This window comes from Panicum hallii, chromosome 9, assembly GCF_002211085.1.
Source record: "Panicum hallii strain FIL2 chromosome 9, PHallii_v3.1, whole genome shotgun sequence".
In the NCBI taxonomy this organism is placed as follows: domain Eukaryota; kingdom Viridiplantae; phylum Streptophyta; class Magnoliopsida; order Poales; family Poaceae; genus Panicum; species Panicum hallii.
This window is the reverse complement of record NC_038050.1, coordinates 17,579,708-17,593,331: the sequence shown is the minus strand read 5'-3', so window position 1 is coordinate 17,593,331 and position 13,624 is coordinate 17,579,708.

Sequence of the window (13,624 nt, the reverse complement as noted above, 5' to 3'; positions counted from 1 at the left end):
CATCGTGAGTTAAGCTTGTGTAACCCGGAGTCATCCTGGATTCGGCAAAGAACCATATCGCCAACATTGAAAGAGCGTCGTTGAACGTTCTGGTCGTGTTAATGACAGACTCCTTGTAAGTAGCAGGCTGACTGGAGCAAGACGTTGCATCTGATTTTCTCAGCTGAGTCATGGATTATAGGTTACTTAATGACGTAACAATTAAGAATAAATATCCACTGCCTAGAATCAAAGATCTGTTTGACCAGATGAGAGGTGCAAAAGTCTTCTCCAAAATCGATTTGAGATCAGGCTATCACCAGTTAAGAATCCGACTGGAAGATATTCCCAAAACCATATTCACAACCAGATACCGTCTGTATGAGTTCACAGTAATGTCATTTGGGTTGATGAACGCACCAGCATGCTTCATGTACCTGATGAACAAGGTGTTTATGGAATACCTCGACAAGTTTGTGGTGGTGTTCATAGATGATATCTTGGTATTTTCCTAAAATGAAGAAGAACACGAAGAGCACCTGAGAGTAGTGTTGCAGAAGCTTAGAGAAAATCAGTTGTATGCCAAGTTGAGTAAGTGTGATTTTTTGTTGAAAGAAGTTTCTTTCCTTGGACATGTTATCACCGATGGAGGAATTGCAGTAGACCCAAGTAAAGTTTGAGATGTTCTAAATTGGAATCCACCTAAGAATATCAGAAATCAGAAGTTTCCTCAGACTTGTAGGCTACTACCGCAGATTTATTGAAGGATTCTCAAAGATCGTAAAACCCTCACTTCTTTATTGGAAAAAGGAAAAGAGTTCAAATGGGATGCCGCATGCCAGACCTGTTTTGAAGAGCTGAAAACAAGGCTAAATACAGCCCCAGTGCTGATAATGCCCGATATCCACAAAGGGTTCCATGTTTATTATGATGCGTCATGTCTAGGTCTCGGATGTGTGCTGATGCAAGAAGGCAAAGTGGTAGCTTATGCCTTGACACAATTGAGGAAGCACGAGCAAAACTATCCTACTGATGATTTGGAATTAGCTACCGTTGTACCCACATTGAAGATTTGGAGACACTATATGAACGAGAATAGATGTCAGGTCTTCACTGACCATAAAAGTCTGAAGTACATTTTCACTCAAAGGGATCTCAACCTGAGACAGCACAGATGGCTAGAGTTGATCAAAGATTATGATCTAGATATTTAGTATCATCCTGGCAAGGCAAATGTGGTAGCAATGCACTAAGTCGAAAAGGTCAAGCTAATTTGGCAATAGCTCGATTGATGCCCCAAGAATTATGTTGGGAAATGGAACGACTAAGTTTAGGGATCATTTATCATACTGAAGCAATGACCATGGAAATTGAACCTACATTGGAAAAAAGAGATCAGAAAAGGGCAATTGACAGATACTAGGATCAAAAAAATCAAGACTCTAATTGGTTTAAGGAAAGCCCCAGATTTCACTGAAGATGAACAGGGAACTATTTGGTTTAGAAAAAGGATCTGTGTACCTGACATTGACCATGTTCGTGAACTCATTCTGAAGGAAGCACATGATTCAGCCTATTCAATTCACCCTAGTAGTACCCAAATGTACCAAGATTTGAAAGAGAAGTACTGGTGGTATGGATTGAAAAGAGATGTAGCAACCCACGTTGCTTTGTGTGACGTATGCTAGAAAGTAAAGGCAGAACACGAAAGGCCAGCAGGTTTACTCGAGCCATTGAAAGTACCCAAATGGAAATAGGAAGAGATTGGTATGGATTTTATCGTAGGGTTACCTCACACTCGTGACGGCTACGATTCTATATGGGTTATTGTGGATAGATTGACAAAAGTTGCTCATTTCATACCAGTCAAAACAACTTATACCGGAGCCAAGCTAGTAGAGCTATACATGTCACGAATTGTGTGTCTACATGGTGTTCCAGAAAAGATAGTATCTAATCGAGGTACTCAATTCACATCGTGTTTCTGGTAAAAGCTACATGAATCAATGGATAAAAAGCTCAATTTCAGTTCTGCATATCATACACAGATAGACGGTCAAACTGAGAGAACCAATCAAGTCCTAGAAGATATGTTAAGGACATGTGCTTTAAAGCATGGAGGTAGTTTGGATAAGAGTCTGTCGTATGCATAATTCTCTTACAATAACAGTTATCAAGCCAGTCTCAAGATGACCCCATTTGAAGCGTTATACGGGAGAAAGTGTAGAACGCCATTATACTGGAGTCAAACAAGAGAAAGTTAGGTTTTTGGGCTAGAAATTCTTCAAAAAGCTGAAAGGCAGGTCCAGATAATGCGGAATAACCTCAGGACTGCACAGTCACAATAGAAAAGTTATGCTGATACTCGTAGAAGGGAGTTGACATTTGAAGTCGGGGATTATGTGTATCTCAAGGTATCACCTATAAGAGGTCTTTGTAGATTCAAGGTAAAGGGAAAGTTGTCACCTCGGTATATCGGTCCTTTTGAGATTCTAGAAAGGAAGGGTGAAGTGGCATATCAGTTGGAACTACCGGCACGATTGTCAGATGTCCATGATGTGTTTCACGTATCTTAGCTAAAGAAATGTTTGAGAGTGCGTGAAGAACAATTACCGCTGGAAGAACTCAATGTGCAGGATGACTTGACTTATTCAGAGTGCCCTGTCAAAATATTGGAAACATCCCAGATAGTCACTCGGAGCAAAGTAATCAAAATGCGTAAAGTACAATGGAGTCACCATTCATTCAGAGGATGAAGCTACATGGGAAAGAGAAGATGAGCTGATTGCATAATTCCCTTAGTTGTTTTCCAATCTTTCCGAATCTCGAGGACAAGATTCTCTTTAAGGGGGTAGGTTTTGTAGCACCCTTTATAAAAAAAAGGAAAAAAAAGTCATAGCCCATCTCCATCTGCCCTCTTAATAGCCCAGCCATCCCTCTCTCTTTTCTCCCTCCTGCGCTCGACCCAGTCAGCCCTCCCCAGCCCGTTCCACCTCCCCCCTTCTCTTCTCTCTCCGCCACCAACCGGGTGGGGCCTGCTTGTCATCCCCCACCTCCGGCCGTTTTGCCATCCCCGCGCCATGCGCTTCGCCCGGCCGTTGGCCGCCCGTCGCCCTCCCCTCCTTCACTGCGCCCGCTCCATTCAATGCTCGTGATGAGCCCCGCTTTCACTCCCCACTCGCGCCTCCTCTCCCGTCGGAAACCGCCGCCGCCATCACGGCCATGATGGCCGGCCGCCACCAACACCGCCTCTTCCCCTGCCGGCCACTCCGCTCCCTCCCTCGGCCTATAAAAGCCGCGGAGCCCCGCCGTGCCCTTCCACTCTCCCCTCTCGCTCCCTCTCCCTACGCTCTCGCTCGTGCTGCCATCATCTTCACCAAGCTCGGCCTCACCATTGATCCGCCGCTCTACCGCCTTTCCTAGATGACAAGCCACCACTGGAGCTTTGCGTGGTGGTGGGCGTCATCATCGTCCCTTCCTCGCGCTCTCTCTTGCCGTCACGCCGCGGCAATTGCTTGCCGGAGCAACCGAGCCGCGTGCCGTCGTGGCGCACACCTCTCTAGCATCGCACTGCTGTCCTGAGCCCTCCATCGAGTTCGCCGTCATCTCCTCTTGCTTCCAAGCCAAATCCCGTGAAAAACCGAGGCCCGGAACACCGAATTTGGTGAACTCTGGCAACTCCATCGCCCGCCGCCGCAAGCCTCACCGCTGGCCACCCAATGCCGCCCGAGCCACACCCGAGCCACCCCCACCGCCCCATCTCGATCCGACGGATCAGATCAGTTCTAGCCCGAGTCAATTCCCCTCCAGACTGGTCAACTCTGATCTCTTTTACAAAAAAACCCCTCTATTTCCGAGAAACCAACCCGCCGTCCAGTGCAGTTCAAAAGTATTTACAAAACAGTCCTTTCTTTTCTATTTTAGCCCCTATCTTTTCTAGGTTTTGTACCCGCACTCCTAATCTCTATGTTTCTAGTCTAGCCCGTGTGTTTTAAGTTTTGTTAGGTTTTAGCCCCTGGTTTCTTCAGACCTAGCCTCTGGAAGTTCAAATCTCTTGCAAATAAGTCCCTGGAACCTTGTTTTAGCAATATCTTCTTTGTTTCAACTTTGTTTTTGGTAATTCTTGCACTCACGCGATCCTTGCAGCATGCTCTATATCTTTATCACCTTATCTTTCAATGTTTATATTGTTTGTTGTTTGGTCTCTTATTTTGTGTATGTATTTGCTTGTGTGATCGTGTAGACGACGTGACGTTCGAGGAAGGTCAAGAGCAGCAGTACTAGGAATAGAACCAGCAGTTTGATGAGGAAGGCAAGTGGATTTCCCCCTTATGTATTCTATTTTTATCCCAATAATAGCATGAGAATACACTTTGCTTTACTTGTCAAATTATATAAACTTGACGGGATACCTATTAAGGATTGACCTAGTTTTTTCACCCAAGTCTTGAAACACCTGGTTTTAGTTATCTTTTTGGATAGAAATGCTTAGCTGCTTAACCTTGGCAATGGTGTTATCATAAACTTTTGAGAATGTTAAACATGACTTTATTCTGTCGTTATACTTGGATTTTGCAAGATCACTTTGTTTAAATGGAATATGGAGAACCATCCAAGAAAACCGTACAACCACATTGTCACATGGCTCTGACCTTAGCTGATTAATTAAGCGTGTAGTTAACTGGTAGTCTTACCAAAAGGGCAAGGAGGGGGTCGGTGATTGGGGTATAGCCCGTTCATCTTGGGGTAGCAGTCTTTGCTAAGGTGCTGACCTTTAGGAAGGGTTATGGTTCACGCTGCTACCGAAACTCTAGCGGGCTATCTAGTTTTCTATATGTCTTTGTAAAGGCTTTGTAGTGAACCCCTCGCCACTCACCTCGGAAGTGTTTAAGGGCTTTGCAAACCCGGGTGACTCAGGGGAACACGATTTATGGTGAAAGTGTACAACCTCTGCTGAGTGTCTAAAACTGATATATGAGCCGTGCTCATGGTTACGAGCGGTTTGGACTGTCACATGATTAATTAAACTTAAAGAATGAATTAAATTGTGGTTCTTTGGTTTTGGAATACTGTTATTTCGTTTATGCTTAAGTGGGTTGGTATAAACTTATATGTATTAAGGTGCTTGCTAATAAAAATTGACTAACTAAAAACGCTAACCGCTATAAGCCTTTAACCTCTTTTGCTGGCCTTGCATTCTTCCCCCACTTGTTGAGTACCAACTATAAGAGGACTCACCCTTGTCTAACTGCTGTTCAAAAATAACCATGGAAGTGGAACACTACATCGACTTCGAGGAGTTCTAGGTGTGCGTTCACTAGTCAATCGCCTGTGGAAGAAGCTTCATTGCAGATCTCGTTTAGGATATCAGTGAAATGTTTAAGACCTTCATGTCTATTTTATTCGGAGTATAATAATATTATTTACTCTATTTAGTTTACTTTTCGAACATTGTCTTTGATATATTTCACTTATGACGTCTATCATATGTGTGTGAACTTGATCTGACGTATATATAGAATGCATCTGATTTTTTTTCGAAATCGGGTGTGATATTTTCCGGTGGTGGGGATGGTGATCCCCACATCCCACCATCCCAGCGCCAAGCCGACAAGAGGCTGGGTACTTCATCGAAGGAAGCCGCGCCGCCAGTCGTGGTCTCTAGCAGACAGCATGAGGGAAGGAGGTCCGAGTGGGAGAAAGGGTGTGCGCGCTCACCACGAGTGGGAGCATGCAGGAGCAGGGGGGCGACTACACATGCGTGCAGTGAGTGGGAGAGAAAGGGAACGATAGCAACATTGCTGAAAGTGTGAGAGGCTGAGAGAGGATCCGGTGGAGTGCTTGGGTGGGTTAGGGTTAGATAGACGAAGCCAGTTTGGGCTGACTTGATTTGGTATAGCTGAAGGGGGCTGAGATGGTAGTATTACTAGGCCTCTTTGCAATTCCGGCCTGCTTGTTTATTTTAGGTACCCGACACCTAGACAAAAATAACCATGATTAATTAGGTTACCAAGAACATAGGAATGAATTGGGTTTGGTCCGGTCACTTCGGTTCACTTTCTTTGTCTTTGTTAATTATGCCCATCTTTTGGTGGCGGTCAGTGTTTCTTATGTCCACAAATTGAATACAAAATTAATTCTGCAAATGCACAGAATACCCAGTGTAGCATGTCACCTGGTAGGTTTCCATACTATCATATTTTTCTTCAGGGAAACAATGGTTAAAGTATAATGATAACTAACAAGGATATATCCAGTAATTAATATACCAGCTAAATTAGAGTGGGGGTAAATGGAATGATAGGAGTGATATGCAATGATACACACATGAGAAATCTAAAGGATAAGGAGTGATACGTGATCTAGTTAGTTGGGAGGACAACGATATGATATAGATTCCTATGGACTTCCTATAATTTCGAATTAACTCTAATTTAGAAGTAAACTAATAAATAGCTCTGACAAAAGTATAATTGCAGTGGTCATTCTCTAGATACGTTAGGTGCCCGGGTAGAACAAACTCAACAAAAGAATGAGAAGGGGAGCCGCCCCGCCACTCATAAGTCCTGCCGCACCAACCACTTTCATGTAGTGGAATACATAGACCAAACAGGGCTGTCACGTGCTGGCTACCACTATAATCCATGGGGTTAGATGCAAACCAAGTCAGCAAGTAGCTCTAGGTACCATGCCTATAGATTCAAACTAGAACTATCCCCTAACTAGCTCTCGGCAGAGGAAAGCCTATGTCCGATCTAATAACTAGTACTTGGATCAAAACCCATCGCGGAAGCAGTAGCTAGAGAGACTAAATCCAGTGAGGGAGAGGGTACTATTTATAATGTAGAGTTGCCTTGGAAGAGTGGTGAAGGCCTCCTTGATGCTAGGGAATACTCTCCCTCCAAGTTTTCTCCTCTTGCCACCTAGCACATGGGGGAAGTCAGTTGGCTGTAAACTCTCGCGCCAAGGCATTCTCTCACCGTATTCTTGCATGTGGCAAAAGGGACCAGGAAATGCTGCCGGCCTGGTTCGGCTGAACCAAGGTTTTTTGACCTATGGCCCAATACTTCCTTCCCTTCGGCACTACCATCCTAGGATGTCCAAAGAAGCTTTCTGCAAAAGGCCCGGATCATTCAAGCTTGTTTGGGTTCGGCCGAACTCACTACCGAAGACCTCAAGTTTGGTCAAACTCAGCCCACTCATCAGCTCGCGTTACAATCTTGACATGCAAAACTTTGGCATCCAGACTCCAAATTGGATGAACCAAAAGTCCATTTCCATCATATTGAGGAGTTCTTCACAAGGGCGTACTCCAATTTAGTATTTAAGATTATTTATGATGCGGTATATTAGGTTTCATCTCATGTCCATTTGCGCCAATTGTCTTTGCTCCACTTAATATCATTCTTATCACATTCCTGCAAAGCACTTCAAGTCACCAAAACTCATGGAATTTATTAGACAGAAACCAACAATGCATGGTACTATATTTATATCCCTTTTATTCACAAAAAAATTGGCGATCAAAATTCAAAAATAACAGCTATCAACACACCCTATTTTAAATATTTGGTCATTCTTGAGCAAAGCTAGACTTGGTCTCGGCTGATAAGGAGTTGCATTAATGTTACTTTTCCGCAAGTATCAAGTGCAAAATCAACACTCCACCTTATATGACTTGAATAAACTAGCACAAGTGTATCCCAATCTTTTAATTCATACCCGCGGGGCTTTTTAGCATTCTCACCTCATCTTTAGGTGTTGAGAGACAGAATAGTCTTGACAGAGTGTTGTATGGTAAAATCTCTTTCCAGATTATTCTCGGAGGTTTGGAAACTTTGTAATTAAAATATCAAGTTCCTCAAATGGTACTCTGTGATCTCTCAAGTGGTTTTTAATCCTCACCACGGCCATTGGACCTCTTTTCCCTCTAACTAAAGGCTTATGTGGAGCTGTCAAAGGTAGAGATTAAGAAGGGCTTACCTTTGTTGTATATTTTGTTAAGTCAAAATTTGATCCTATGAAGGTCATGACACTTCTCAAAGCGATCATTGGAATAACATTTCATGGTTGAGGGAGAAAATGGACTCATCCCAAGGATTAGAACAAACTCAAGTGAGATAGTGTATGATACTAATAAGTACAACACACCGGATGTTGTGTTTGAGGAAGAATATGGTCACAAATTAAGTGAACTCCTTATATCGCCCAAACCCCCTTGAATTTTTTCTTAAGAACATGGAGCTATATTTATTTATTTATTTTCTATCTAACTATTTTTTTATAGCCCTATGTCTCTTTTTGAAAGGGGTTCCAAGGGAATATGTGGAATATGGTTGGGGTATTTATTTGGAGTGCTCATATTGGTGGATAGGATGAAAAATACACAAAGGAAGCGATAGGTTTAGGTTATGTGGAGAAATATCTAGTGAAGGTGGATGTTTGGATCCATTTTGTAATTCAGCATAACCTGACCTAAAAAGGCTAAAAACAAATGGTAAACATGAAGGAAAATGTTCGGTCTTTGAAATATCATTACTTAATAAGGGCGCAATGTTTGACAAAACTCAACACGACAAAAGGTAACACTGTAATGGTTTGATCATGTAAAGTATTTGGCTTTAGCAGGAACTTTAAACCATTGAGGAACTTGTTTAAGATTTTATTTTTCAAAGACAAAATTGAGATTTCACCTTACTAGAATTATAACTAGATTTAACTCAAATCTCAACTGTATCACATTCTCGCAACAACCTAGATTTGGGTTGAAGCACTTGCTCCCACAAGGTTAAAGATATGGGTAAGATCACAACTCATGCCAACAAAATCAAGTTTTTATAAAAGAATCGAGTTGTACACAAGGCACTTACACGAATTTAATAAAGCAACTATTCATCATCTGCTTTAAGCAAGCATAGAAACAGAGTTCTAGTATTATTATGGGAGTTATTTATTATAAAGAATTTTTTTATTTATGCAACTTTATGATTTTTTAAAGAAAGTGAATTTTTTCATGGCAACTATTTTTGTAAGGTTACTTAGAAGAGTCAATAATAGGAAAAGAATGAATGCACAGAATGTTTGGAATACTTGCATGGCAAATTTCACCCCAATTTAGATTTTGCAATTATGTGTATTTTTTTCCCATACAATCAACGGGTGTTGTACGAATGTTGGAGTTACTGTACATAACCCTTTAGTTGTTATTATTCCTTACAAAAGGTTAGTGGCAACAGACAAAGAGCAGTTGATTTGGAGTTATCCAAATCAAAAGATGGTTGCCGGTGATAAAGGTAGTATTTTCGGATAATATTCAGCAGTAATCCTTTCTATCGGCAATAATTCTCTAGTTCTGCTTTATTTTATTAGTGTTTTCATACTAGTTCTGCTTTAGCATTGTAACAAGATTTCTATAGGTGTATGGTTCACTTTTTTTTTTCCATCAACAAACTGCAGATATGAATTTGTTTGTTCGCACGAGCTGTTTTGCTGTCAGAAAAAGCTAGTAACATTCAGTTAGATAGCATTTGGTCAGAGAGTGAGGTAGAATGGAATGGTTGCATCCCTATTTTTAGGATAGAATGGTTTTTATAGAGATGTTTGGCTATAGAGATGTTTTGTTAGGGGGACGGAGCGGTTACAATTTTTTGTTTGATCGAAGGGACACGATGACAGAATTTTAAGATCCGTTCTCCTCCGTTTGTGGGTCCCACTTGGCAGGTCAACTTCCTCCCTAAGCTTTTGCTTGCGCGGCTCCCATCCCGCCGCCCATCCTCGCCGCTGGGGGCGGCCCCAATCTGTCGCGCCACCGTGCTGCCGTCTCCCAGGCCCTCCGCCCACGGGTCCACCGCGCCATCGCCTACAGGCCCCTGTCCGCCCCACCGCTGCCGCCCAGGACCTCCGCCCGGGTCTGCCGCGCCACCGCCGCCCAGGACCTCCGCCGCGCCATCCCCCTCCGCCTGGGTCCGCCCACCGCCGCTGCCTAGGACCACCGCCTTGGGTTCGCCGCGCCGCCGCTGCCCAGGACCTCCTCCGCGCCACCGAAGCCCAAAATCTCCACCTCGGGTCCGTCGCGCCGCCACCTAAGACCTCCGCGTCGGGTCCGCCGCGCTACCGCCACCCCAACCCGCCGCCCCCAGTGCGTCGCGCCGCCTTCGCCCAGGCGGCCAGACCCTCCACCTGCACTGTGCGTGCGAGCTCGTCCCGACTCTTGCAGCATATTCCCTTGTTTGGGACGGTGAGCTCTGCAACCAAGCACCCTAAAATTTAGGACGGAGCGAATCCATCCTATTCGGCTCCTAAACTACACACACCCTTAAGGTTTAAGCTACTTTAATGATAAAATCTAAATATGGGTTGTGAAAGAAAGTTGTAGGATCATTCTATAGATTTCTAAAGGTTATATGTTTATTTTTATTTCTATTTTATATTATAATATACAAAAAGAGAAGCATTACTGCTCTTATTGAACGAATGCGTGTTAAGCTGTTTTAGCCTTTCTTACTTGTTTTAGGGTTCTGGGCGTAGGGACGATTTACTTACTCCTCATATATGTTTGTTTGAGTTAAGGTAATCTAAAGAAAGACTTTATTATTGAAACAAGTGGTTACCGCCTTCGAATGGAGGCAAATAATTGTAGTGGGGGTTTGCTACTGTTTTAGACTTGCTATTTACTTCACCTTCATTTTAATTTGGAACTATAACTGATCTTACCCTGGTGGATTTATTTAAGTTTAAGCAATTTATTTAATTTATTTAAGTTTAAGCAATTTATTTAATTTGGAACTATAGCTGATTTGAACCTGATGTCATCTAGGACGATGCTATAAGAGTTTCATGTGAATTGAAGATGGAGGATGTGGTCACATAACGTGGAAATGAATGGCCTGCACCTAACGTGGATATGGTGTCATAATGCAAATTTAGAAATTATCAAAATTTGTTGCTAGTTCATTCTACTTTTGAAAGATTAAAAAAACTAAAAATACCATCTGGTGTCTACTCTGAGATTTTTTTAATATTATATTATACTAAATTTGGCTCATTACTTCTTTTATAATTATTAATTTTTTTTTGAAATTAACATGGAGATAAGTGCTCCAAAGAACTCAAAAGGTTCCAGAAATACACCAATCGAGATGACATTTGCCATATAAAACTTTTTTCAAACGAAAACCTCTATTTACAATATGACTACTTATACATGAACTTTTTAGATCTCACGGATACTGATTTCAATTCCAAGCATCTACCAGCTTACAATTGCATGTATCCCCTACTATTATTATTTACATCCATTTCTTATATACACATATTTACACCTAAACCTACAAATGACTAACAATTAAAACTTTTTAAACAGGCTCAAAGATAATCTCCGAAACATGTCTATCGATTACATGTTGTGGGCAATGACTAGCATAGTAAGAGCTTCTCAGAACATCCCATAAGGTTTGCTTGGTCTTGCTGTTGATGGTTTTCTCATTTGATCTCAGGAGGAAAGATTGAGTAAGCTCTTGCATATTGAACTGAATTTCCTTGTCAACGCAATTCATTGTTGCTTCATTCTTCTCGGTATCCTATAAATTGTATCATTAGGTGAACATATTGACATGAAAAACTAAATAATTTTTTGTAAGCTTTTGTTTTGAACTATGGAATGCATGGTGTCTGTACAAATTATCATAGTGTTTACTTATTCTAAACCAATGGTCGCATATCAAGGAGTTGACAATTTTATATGTGACAAGGAAACAAATATTTTATACCTTTTTATAAATATATTTTATGATAATATATTGTTAGTATGCCATGAATTATTGGACACATACCAGGTTGAAAAGGAAGTATACATCGGGAAAAGACTAATAGCTACTGGAAATATAAATTCATTCATCAGTTCTTTGTTGGAAATATATGAAATGAGGATAGATTGCCTATACATGTGAGGGCTATTATTGATGAAGCTCTAACGAAAAATAAAAACTTAATTTGGCTGTAAAGCCAGTAGAGTAAGTTTTTTCTATATATGACTTGCTTTGAATTTGGGTGTAGATAGTTTTCTCATATAACCATTTTAAGTACAAGACTCTAGTCTTCAATGGAGAATTAAGGTGCTAAAAAAATAGGGTTATATGTAGTGAACAAAATCCAACCGGACCACTAGTTTGACCGGAGAAACTGTGAACCATCAGCCTAGCCGGTTCGGTTCGCACAAAAGATGATGAATTGAAGATGCTATAAGATGTCATCTAGGACCATGCTATAAGAGTTTCATGTGAATTGAAGATGGAGGATGTGGTGACATAACGTGGAAATGAATGGTCTGTACCTAATGTGGATATGGTGTCACAATGCAAATTTAGAAATTATCAAAATTTGTTGCTAGTTCATTCTACTTTTGAAAGATTAAAAAAACTAAAAATACCATCCTGGTGTCTACTCTGAGATTTTTGTAATATTATATTATACTAAATTTGGCTCATTACTTCTTTTATAATTATTAATTTTTTTTTGAAATTAACATGGAGATAAGTGCTCCAAAGAACTCGAAAGGTTCCAGAAATGCACCAATCGAGATGACATTTGCCATATAAAACTTTTTTCAAACGAAAACCTCTATTTACAATATGACTATTTATACATGAACTTTTTAGATCTCACGGATACTGATTTCAATTCCAAGCATCTACCAGCTTACAATTGCATGTATCCCCTACTATTATTATTTACATCCATTTCTTATATACACATATTTACACCTAAACCTACAAATGACTAACAATTAAAACTTTTTAAACAGGCTCAAAGATAATCTCCGAAACATGTCTATCGATTACATGTTGTGGGCAATGACTAGCATAGTAAGAGCTTCTCAGAACATCCCATAAGGTTTGCTTGGTCTTGCTGTTGATGGTTTTCTCATTTGATCTCAGGAGGAAAGATTGAGTAAGCTCTTGCATATTGAACTGAATTTCCTTGTCAACGCAATTCATTGTTGCTTCATTCTTCTCGGTATCCTATAAATTGTATCATTAGGTGAACATATTGACATGAAAAACTAAATAATTTTTTGTAAGCTTTTGTTTTGAACTATGGAATGCATGGTGTCTGTACAAATTATCATAGTGTTTACTTATTCTAAACCAATGGTCGCATATCAAGGAGTTGACAATTTTATATGTGACAAGGAAACAAATATTTTATACCTTTTTATAAATATATTTTATGATAATATATTGTTAGTATGGCATGAATTATTGGACACATACCAGGTTGAAAAAGAAGTATACATCGGGAAAAGACTAATAGCTACTGGAAATATAAATTCATTCATCAGTTCTTTGTTGGAAATATATGAAATGAGGATAGATTGCCTATACATGTGAGGGCTATTATTGATGAAGCTCTAACGAAAAATAAAAACTTAATTTGGCTGTAAAGCCAGTAGAGTAAGTTTTTTCTATATATGACTTGCTTTGAATTTGGGTGTAGATAGTTTTCTCATATAACCATTTTAAGTACAAGACTCTAGTCTTCAATGGAGAATTAAGGTGCTAAAAAAATAGGGTTATATGTAGTGAACAAAAATCCAACCGGACCACTAGTTTGACCGGAGAAACTGTGAACCGTCAGCCTAGCCGGT